Source organism: Idiotropiscis lumnitzeri, unplaced genomic scaffold (assembly GCF_059441095.1).
Source record: "Idiotropiscis lumnitzeri isolate Australia: NSW breed Sydney's pygmy pipehorse unplaced genomic scaffold, RoL_Ilum_1.0 HiC_scaffold_119, whole genome shotgun sequence".
Taxonomy (NCBI): domain Eukaryota; kingdom Metazoa; phylum Chordata; class Actinopteri; order Syngnathiformes; family Syngnathidae; genus Idiotropiscis; species Idiotropiscis lumnitzeri.
Genome location: NW_028283657.1, coordinates 479,742 through 487,658, shown reverse-complemented (window position 1 = coordinate 487,658; position 7,917 = coordinate 479,742).

Genomic DNA, 7,917 nt, shown 5'->3' with positions numbered 1-7,917 from the left:
GTGTGTAAAGTTTCACGAGTTGTCGTTCATATTTAGAACCTCATAATCAGCGTTGTTTTATTGCCGAACAGTGCAATGCCACTCCCACAACTTTTCACGAAAAAGGATGAATTTCGTATTGTGACATCCTCATGGCCGAAACAGTCCTCCGAGCATATATGAGGGCGACCTTGTTGAGTTGCACGGAGAAAAACATCCAAGAAAATAACTTGTATTAGCTTTTACCAGTTGGTGGCGCTACTACTACGATGAAAAATAAGTTGGTAGATGTCTTCAGGGCTGAAGTATCCTCAAATGTGTACAACTTCGAGAAGATAGGATCATCTGAGTCATGTTGCCTGAGCTTTTGTTGCCACAGAGTACAATCTGACTTTTCAGCACCGTAATAGCCACGCCTTTTGCCAAAACGACACAAAATTTGGCAGAGAGTAAGATCATTGTCTTGAGTCTTTTCTGACTAATTTTCAGTCGGATTCGTCAAAAGGGCACCGTGCAGTATGTGAAAATTAAAATAAAAACACATTTTTGATTCCACTTGGCGGCGCTGTGTGTATAACAAAATAATAACATTAAGATGTCTTCAGGTCGGGACGTTTTATTTACAGGTGAAGGTTTGGATTTTTAGGAGCATGTGCAGGGGAGTTATTAAGCATTCATTTATTTGTATTAGGTTCATTTTGTCTTCTTATTATTGATATTTGACTGATTCATTAAAAGCAGACAATTATGTTTTAGGTTAATTTTTTACCTGACATGTTTCGGCGAGTCTTTCGCCTTCTTCAGAGTGTCGCATGATGGTGTCTTGAGACCCGTCTTTATCAGCTGATGTTCCATGAGGGTGTGACTTACCTGTCAAAAAAATTAAAAATCAGAGCAGTAAAAGAACAAGCACAACATGAACATTACAAATCAGCAATCACTGACCACTGCAAAAGGGAAAACCACATCATGGACCGGGAGAAGGGCAGGGTCATCCGCACCGAAGAGAACAAACAACAGCGCTGGATCAGAGAGGCCATTGAGATCTGCAAGCGAGGCATAAAAACCATGAACAGAGACAAGGGAGCCTTCATCCTCTCTACCACCTGGAGCAGCATCTTGGCAGAGTGAACGGACAGCGGGGGGCGTGACTTGCCTTCATTCTTGTGACAGGTAAGTCACGCCCTCATGGAACATCAGCTGATAAAGACGGGTCACAAGACACCATCATGTGACACTCTGAAGAAGGCGAAAGACTTTCGTATTGTGACATCCTCAAGGCCTAAACACTCATCCGAACAAATATAAGGTAGATTTTGTTAACCTGCCCGGAGAAAAACATAAACGAAAATAATTTGTATTTGTTTTAACCAGTTGGTGGCGCTACCACTGCGATCAAAAATAAGTTGGCAGCCGTCTTCAGGGCCTGAATATCCTCAAATGTGAAAAATTTCGAGAAGATGGATCATCTGAATCATTTTGCAGGAACTTTTGTTGCCACGGAGATTAATCAGACTCTGCGGCACCGTAATAGCCACGCCCTTCGAAGGAAAGTCACAAAAATAGGGATAGAGTAAGATCAATGTCTTGAGTCTTTTCTAGCCAATTTTCAATCGGATTCGTTAAAAGGGCACCGTGCAGTACGTCAAAATGTAAAAAATGATATTGATTGGCGCAAGGTGTATAACTGAATATAAACATATAGATGTCTTCAGGTACCGACTCTTTATGTACATGTGAAGTTTTGGATTTTTAGCTGCATGTGCAGGAGAGTTATTAAGCATTTTGTCCATTGCGGCGAAGGAAATCTTAAGTGAAAACTTCGAAGCCCCGCCCCCGTTCATATAGTATTTCGGAAACAAAAAATTTTAGCCCCAGTGTTTGTCCCAGGTCTTAAGATGCTACAGACAGAATTTTAAGGCAATCAGATGAAGCCTTTAGGATCAGGGTGCAAAAGAATGACCCCTGTAAACATGCAAAAAAGGGCAAAAGTCGGACTTTCAAAAATTCATAACTCACTTCCTGTTCATATTAGACGTTAAAATATAAAATTTTTCGCCATGCCCGATGAGACTGCCAAGTTTGGTGAATTTTTGTGCATGTTTCGGGGGTCAAAAATGCGATCGAACAATCGGAAAAATAATAATAATAATAATTTCTACAAAAACAATAGGGACTTCGCAGCGGTCGCTGCTCAGGCCCTAATAATAATAATAATAATAAAAGTAATAATATTTTCTACAAAAACAATAGGGACCTCGCAGCCGTCGCAGCTCGGGCCCTAATAACAATTTCTAGAAAAACAATAGGGACCTCGCAGCGGTCACTGCTCGGGCCCTAATAATAATAATAATAATAATTTCCACAAAAACAATGGGGACCTCGTAGCGGTCGCTGCTCGGGCCCTAATAATAATTTCTACAAAAACAATAGGGACCTCTCCGCGGTCGCTACTCGGGCCCCAATAATAATTTCTACACAAAGTCCATTGTGGTGACCCGCCCCCTTTTAAGTAAATTCAAAATGGCCGACTTCCTTTAAAACCTAGCTCATTGCTCCAAGAGACTTTTTTGTAGGTCTTGGTCTTATACATACAGTGAACCCTCGCTACTTGGCGGTTCACCTTTCGCGGGTTCAGTGTTTCGCGGGTCTAAAAAATATTCGGGGGCATTGTAGTTTCGCCGAGCGGCACGACGGGGTGCTGGAGCGGTTAGACGGCCGGCGTGCGCCGAAGAAGAGCGTGGGCGAAGAGGAGAGTGGACGAAGAAGAGCACGTTCCCCCGGACACGATGGGTGGCGACGTTTCGCGCGGTTCGGACAGTACCAGAGCTCCGGCCGGCGTGCGTGGCAGTTAAGCCGTAGAGGAGCACCTTCCCCGGGCACGGGCGGTGCCAAGCGGCCCCTAAGTTTAACCGAATGGAAGCTCCGGAGGAGGAGGGCATGCTCGCGTCACAGTAAGCCGAAGAGGAGCACCTTCCCCGGGCACGGGCGGTTCCAAGCGGCCCCTAAGTTTAACCGAATGGAAGCTCCGGAGGAGGAGGGCATGCTCGCGTCACAGTAAGCCGAAGAGGAGCACCTTCCCCGGGCACGGGCGGTTCCAAGCGGCCCCTAAGTTTAACCGAATGGAAGCTCCGGAGGAGGAGGGCATGCTCGCGTCACAGTAAGCCGAAGAGGAGCACCTTCCCCGGGCACGGGCGGTGCCAAGCGGCCCCTAAGTTTAACCGAATGGAAGCTCCGGGGGAGGAGGGCGGGTGTGTGTCACAGTTAAGCCGAATTGGAGCACCTCTTCCGCCCGGGCACGAGCGGAGCGCGAAGCTGTCAGTTATGAATGTATAAAAGAATAAATAAATAAATAAATAAAGAATGCCACCTTTCATTTCACAGGGCACACCGGACGGCGTACCAGCAGGTAAAAGTCGGAGTAATTAAATAAATACAAAAAGAATGGCTGGGGAATAAAAAAATAATACGTTTTAATAATAATTTGTTTTTTTTGTTATAACATGAATTTCACTCTCTCTCTCCCCGTATATATATATATATATATATATATATTTATTATATATATTGTATATTTTTTTAAGCATTTTTGAAGGTGCGCCGCTACTTCGCGGATTTTCAGTTTTCGCGGGTGGTCTCTGTCCCCATTAACCGCGATAACCGAGGATTCACTGTACTCCATAAAATTTACAAAAAGCGAGATGAAACACTCAACCAGGGCTGCTTTTTTTAACATTTCTCGAGGGCCATGGCGAGCCATTTCAAAAAAGCTGCACAACTAACGTATAAAATATTGATAAATTTGCTCGGCCTGATGTGTGTGTAAAGTTTCACGAGTTGTCGTTCATATTTAGAACCTCATAATCAGCGTTGTTTTATTGCCGAACAGTGCAATGCCACTCCCACAACTTTACAAGAAAAAGGACGAATTTCGTATTGTGACATCCTCATGGCCGAAACAGTCATCCGAGCATATATGAGGGCGACCTTGTTGAGTTGCACGGAGAAAAACATCCAAGAAAATAACTTGTATTAGCTTTTACCAGTTGGTGGCGCTACTACTACGATGAAAAATAAGTTGGTAGATGTCTTCAGGGCTGAAGTATCCTCAAATGTGTACAACTTCGAGAAGATAGGATCATCTGAGTCATGTTGCCGGAGCTTTTATTGCCACAGAGTACAATCTGACTTTTCAGCACCGTAATAGCCACGCCTTTTGCCAAAACGTCACAAAATTCGGCAGAGAGTAAGATCATTGTCTTGAGTCTTTTTTGACTAATTTTCAGTCGGATTCGTCAAAAGGGCACCGTGCATAATGTGAAAATTTAAATAAAAACAAATTTTTGATTCCACTTGGCGGCGCTGTGTGTATAACAAAATAATAACATTAAGATGTCTTCAGGTCGGGACGTTTTATTTACAGGTGAAGGTTTGGATTTTTAGGAGCATGTGCAGGGGAGTTATTAAGCATTCGTTTATTTGTATTAGGTTCATTTTGTCTTCTTATTATTGATATTTGACTGATTCATTAAAAGCAGACAATTATGTTTTAGGTTAATTTTTTACCTGACATGTTTCGGCGAGTCTTTCGCCTTCTTCAGAGTGTCGCATGATGGTGTCTTGAGACCCGTCTTTATCAGCTGATGTTCCATGAGGGTGTGACTTACCTGTCAAAAAAATTAAAAATCAGAGCAGTAAAAGAACAAGCACAACATGAACATTACAAATCAGCAATCACTGACCACTGCAAAAGGGAAAACCACATCATGGACCGGGAGAAGGGCAGGGTCATCCGCACCGAAGAGAACAAACAACAGCGCTGGATCAGAGAGGCCATTGAGATCTGCAAGCGAGGCATAAAAACCATGAACAGAGACAAGGGACCCTTCATCCTCTCTACCACCTGGAGCAGCATCTTGGCGGAGTGAACGGACAGCGGGGGGCGTGACTTGCCTTCATTCTTGTGAATGGTAAGTCACGCCCTCATGGAACATCAGCTGATAAAGACGGGCCACAAGACACCATCATGTGACACTCTGAAGAAGGCGAAAGACTTTCGTATTGTGACATCCTCAAGGCTTAAACACTCATCCGAGCAAATATAAGGTAGATTTTGTTAACCTGCCCGGAGAAAAACATCAACGAAAATAATTTGTATTTGTTTTAACCAGTTGGTGGCGCTACCACTGCGATCAAAAATAAGTTGGCAGCCGTCTTCAGGGCCTGAATATCCTCAAATGTGAAAAATTTCAAGAAGATGGATCATCTGAATCATTTTGCAGGAACTTTTGTTGCCACGGAGAATAATCAGACTCTGCGGCACCGTAATAGCCACGCCCTTCGAAGGAAAGTCACAAAAATAGGGATAGAGTAAGATCAATGTCTTGAGTCTTTTCTAGCCAATTTTCAATCGGATTCGTTAAAAGGGCACCGTGCAGTTTGTCAAAATGTAAAAAATGATATTGATTGGCGCAAGGTGTATAACTGAATATAAACATATAGATGTTTTCAGGTACCGACTCTTTATGTACATGTGAAGTTTTGGATTTTTAGCAGCATGTGCAAGAGAGTTATTAAGCATTTTGTCCATTGCGGCGAAGGAAATCTTAAGTGAAAACTTCGAAGCCCCGCCCCCGTCATATAGTATTTCGGAAACAAAAAATTTTAGCCCCAGTGTTTGTCCCAGGTCTTAAGATGCTACAGACAGAATTTTAAGGCAATCAGATGAAGCCTTTAGGATCAGGGTGCAAAAGAATGACCCCTGTAAACATGCAAAAAAGGGCAAAAGTCGAACTTTCAAAAATTCATAACTCACTTCCTATTCATATTAGACATTAAAATATCAAATTTTTCGCCATGCCCGATGAGACTGCCAAGTTTGGTGAATTTTTGTGCATGTTTCGGGGGTCAAAAATGCAATCGAACAATCGGAAAAATAATAATAATAATAATTTCTACAAAAACAATAGGGACTTCGCAGCGGTCGCTGCTCAGGCCCTAATAATAATAATAATAATAAGAGAAGATAAGATAAGATGTCCTTTATTAGTCCCACAATGGGGAAATTTGAAAGTAATAATATTTTCTACAAAAACAATAGGGACCTCGCAGCCGTCGCAGCTCGGGCCCTAATAACAATTTCTAGAAAAACAATAGGGACCTCGCAGCGGTCACTGCTCGGGCCCTAATAATAATAATAATAATAATTTCCACAAAAACAATGGGGACCTCGTAGCGGTCGCTGCTCGGGCCCTAATAATAATTTCTACATAAACAATAGGGACCTCGCCGCGGTCGCTGCTCGGGCCCCAATAATAATTTCTACACAAAGTCCATTGTGGTGACCCGCCCCCTTTTAATAAATTCAAAATGGCCGACTTCCTGTAAAACCTAGCTCATTGCTCCAAGAGACTTTTTTGTAGGTCTTGGTCTTATACATACAGTGAACCCTCGCTACTTCGCGGTTCACCTTTCGCGGGTTCAGTGCTTCGCGGGTATAAAAAAATATTCGGGGGCATTGTAGTTTCGCCGAGCGGCACGACGGGCGCTGGAGCGGTTAGACGGCCGGCGTGCGCCGAAGAAGAGCGTGGGCGAAGAGGAGAGTGGACGAAGAAGAGCACGTTCCCCCGGACACGATCGGTGGCGACGTTTCGCGCGGTTCGGACCGTACCAGAGCTCCGGCCGGCGTGCGTGGCAGTTAAGCCGTAGAGGAGCACCTTCCCCGGGCACGGGCGGTGCCAAGCGGCCCCTAAGTTTAACCGAATGGAAGCTCCGGAGGAGGAGGGCATGCACGCGTCACAGTAAGCCGAAGAGGAGCACCTTCCCCGGGCACGGGCGGTTCCAAGCGGCCCCTAAGTTTAACCGAATGGAAGCTCCGGAGGAGGAGGGCATGCTCGCGACACAGTAAGCCGAAGAGGAGCACCTTCCCCGGGCACGGGCGGTGCCAAGCGGCCCCTAAGTTTAACCGAATGGAAGCTCCGGGGGAGGAGGGTGGGCGTGTGTCACAGTTAAGCCGAATTGGAGCACCTCTTCCGCCCGGGCACGAGCGGAGCGCGAAGCTGTCAGTTATGAATGAATAAATGAATAAATAAATAAATAAATAAAGAATGGCACCTTTCATTTCACAGGGCACACCAGACGGCGTACCAGCAGGTAAAAGTCTGTGTAATTAAATAAATACAAAAAGAATGGCTGGGGAATAAAAAAATAATACGTTTTAATAATAATTTGTTTTTTTTGTTATAACATGAATTTCACTCTCTCTCTCCCCGTATATATATATATATATATATATATATATATATATATATATATATATATATATATATATATATATATATATATATATATATATATATATATATATATATATATATATATATATATATATATATATATATATATATTGTATTTTTTTTTTAAGCATTTTTGAAGGTGCGCCGCTACTTCGCGGATTTTCAGTTTTCGCGGGTGGTCTCGGTCCCCATTAACCGCGATAACCGAGGGTTCACTGTACTCCATAAAATTTACAAAAAGCGAGGTGAAACACTCAACCAGGGCTGCTCTGCATGTTGTGCTGGGCCACCTGGAACAACAGCGGAGCTATGCAAGGATGCTCTTTGTGGACTACAGCTCGGCATTCAACACGATCATCCCAGACATCCTCGTCGCCAAACTGGACACTCTCGGCCTCCCTGCCCTCACACGCATCTGGATTAAGGACTTTCTGACCAACAGACCCCAGACTGTGTTGCTCGGCCCCTACACGTCCTCCACCCTCATGCTGAGCACCGGTTCCCCCCAAGGATGCGTGCTGAGCCCTCTCCTGTACGCCCTCTACACCTACGACTGCAGCCCGGCCCACGGCAACAACACCATCGTCAAGTTTGCTGACGACACGACAGTGGTCGGTCTGATCTCGGAAGGTGACGAGACAGC